Source organism: Nomia melanderi, unplaced genomic scaffold (assembly GCF_051020985.1).
Source record: "Nomia melanderi isolate GNS246 unplaced genomic scaffold, iyNomMela1 scaffold0286, whole genome shotgun sequence".
Lineage (NCBI taxonomy): Eukaryota > Metazoa > Arthropoda > Insecta > Hymenoptera > Halictidae > Nomia > Nomia melanderi.
In genome coordinates, this window is record NW_027475401.1 from 42,501 (window position 1) to 45,289 (window position 2,789).

General features: G+C 49.9%; 1 non-coding gene across 1 annotated transcript; it reads right to left on the reverse strand.

Moving 5' to 3' along the window:
- Positions 1 to 783: 783 nt before the first annotated feature.
- LOC143175975 (5.8S ribosomal RNA) lies at positions 784 to 938 on the reverse strand. Its single transcript, XR_013000600.1, has one exon. It is a non-coding gene; the product is annotated as a 5.8S ribosomal RNA (ribosomal RNA).
- Between the last annotated feature and the right edge of the window lie 1,851 nt (positions 939 to 2,789).

The window sequence follows — 2,789 nt, forward strand, 5'->3', positions numbered from 1 at the left end:
CACGATTTTAACACACACCGTGTTTTTCTCCAGTCGTCAAAGCGTTCGTGCGTCGAATTCGAAAAATAAAAAAAAGAAATACACCTTTTCTCTCTCTCTCGGGGTAAAAAGAGTCGATGTGTATTGTGTATAAAGGTTCTGCTGCGAGAAGTCTCGTTTTGCCGTGTGTTTCGGTAACGACGATCCTCCGAAACGTACATCTCATTCGTAAGAGAGGAAGAAAACAATCTCCCTGGGGCCAGTCGGTAATATACCGACATACGACGTGTCGTGCACATCCGTCTCACGCACGGTATACAAAATATGAATAAAACGTGTGTAGTCTCTCTCTCTCGACTTCTTAATATTTTCTTTCACCTCTGACGCATCATTTCAGGTGACGTCGGGAGCGCGGGAAAAAAAATTTTTCTAAACACACGAAACCGTTCATCTCACGAACAGCCGAAAAAGTTGTCGCTCAGATCCATATCGCAGTGGAGCGGTATCCGCGGGCGGTCGTAATTGAACGACGCACGACGCCGCGAACACTCACGCGAGTCCATACAAACGATTCCGATCGTTTTGCAACAACTAGAACGTACACTGTCCGTGAAATTCACAGAATTTTCGCGTGTCCGCGACAAACGCCGACGAGACACCCATCGTTCGCTCGTACGTAGCATCCTTCTCTTAACCCGACTCAGAGACGTTCTTTGCGCCCTTCGGTAAAAAAACGTTCGATCCGAAGAGGTGAACGACGGCGGGGATTTGACAGAGCTACGCAAGCAGTGTATGGTACGTAAACGACCCTCAGCCAGGCGTGGTCCAGGAATTGTATCCGTGGACCGCAATGTGCGTTCGAAATGTCGATGTTCATGTGTCCTGCAGTTCACACGTTGACGCGCAATTAGCTGCGTTCTTCATCGACCCACGAGCCAAGTGATCCACCGTTCAGGGTAATCGTATAAATTTTATATTTCACATATATAATTTTATTCTCACTTGTTCGACCTAATATCTCTCTTCTTTCAAAGAGAAGATAAAAGTTGATACCTGAATCTCCGACCAGCGCGCGAAGGAGATTCAGGCGTCGCCTTGGAGACGACACCGAAGCCTTTCGAGACGAAAAACGTTCAAGTAATATGTATATATTTCTCGACGTTCCGGGCGTATAGTGCATTCAAAAACCCGCGAAAGACGCAGAAGACTCGCACGCGTGGAAACGACGGGGATATATTTTGTATCCTACCCGATACTGAATCCATCGCGTGCAGTCGACCCTCGCGTTCTTCCGATCAGACGCATCTATTGTTGCGCGCATGTTTTCGCGTCGCATCGCGCGAAACGTTGCACGAATCGTACCGATCGATCGATTGAAAGCAAATAATGAAAAAAGACTTCACAGCTGGCTCTTTGCCGGTCATTCGTCCCATGTTATCTCTTGCCGCGAAATTGGCGCGCAAGAGTTGGGTGTCAGACGCGCGGCTTTAAAACGAGCTTCACGGCCGGTCCCTTCGTTACCGCTTTCGTTCTTTCTCTCGGAACGACCATGAACGAACACGACGAGCGACGCTACGGCATACACACGTCCACGGATTCGATTAAAAAAACAGACTTCACAGCTGGCTCTTTGCCGGTCATTCGTCCCATATTATCTCTTGCCGCGAAATTGGCGCGCAAGAGTTGGGTGTCAGACGCACGGCTTTAAAACGAGCTTCACGGCCGGTCCTCTCAATTCCGTGTACGGTACACGCAAGATGCGGGTTCCACTTCCAGACTACCCGGTCCCTTCTCTCTACGAGAATCGATAGTAGAAGAACGGCTCGAAAACGCGTCTCAGAGACTAGGGGAAAAGAAGCGGTATGCGAGCGAAACGAAAACGCATTATGGAAACGTCGCGAAACAATGTTCGACGGTTGCTCGGTTCCAATCGTGCGGCCGTTTCAATTTCTCGTGCGCTTCACCGTCCCTCCGTAACTCTGGCCGATCGCGTATACCGAAGAGCCGACACGCGCAAAAACCACAGGCATTGTATACTGTGTATATATATATATATATGTTACAGTCACAGCCTTCGCGCGTTTTACTCTCCGACGCGGGGTTTCCACGACGAAAGAGAGACAGTTTCGTGGCGGGTGACTCGGCCGAATCGCTACGACGGGTATTTCTATTATAGAACGAATCATCGCCACCCTTTACCAGTGCCCGACGAAGGAATCACAAGGTCATCTGGAGTTTACAATGCCAGCGACGGTAATTCCAACGAAGACCCGATAAGTCAACTCATCGTTCTATTTCTCCCCGTACAGAAAAGCGAATCGACGCTAATGCACCTCGCGCAAGCACGAACGTTCTCTTCGCGTGGATCGTCCCATCGTCCAAAGATGTAAAGACGCATTGGAGATCGTGGTCTCTGGCGGGCTCATTGCACGCCCCACTGCATATCTTTCCTCGAATCGAGAATGATTCGTCCACTAAGGCTGCGAAACTACGCGTCGAGGAAACTAGGGGAAAGAAGCGGGATGCGAGCGAAACGACAATACATTATGGAAACGTCGCGAAACAATGTTCGGCGGTTGCTCGTTTCCTCCTGCGGACGTTTCATTGCTCGGGCGCTTCACGTCCCTCCGTAACCTTCGCGTGCCCCGGAGAGCCGGCAACCGGTGAACCACAGGCGTATAAACTATAGTCTTCTATAGCAAGCCTTCGGCGGTTACTCTCCGACGCGGGGATTCCACGACGAGAGAGAATTTCGTGGCGGGTGACATCGGTCGAAACGCTACGACGGGTATTTCTATTATAGAACGAAT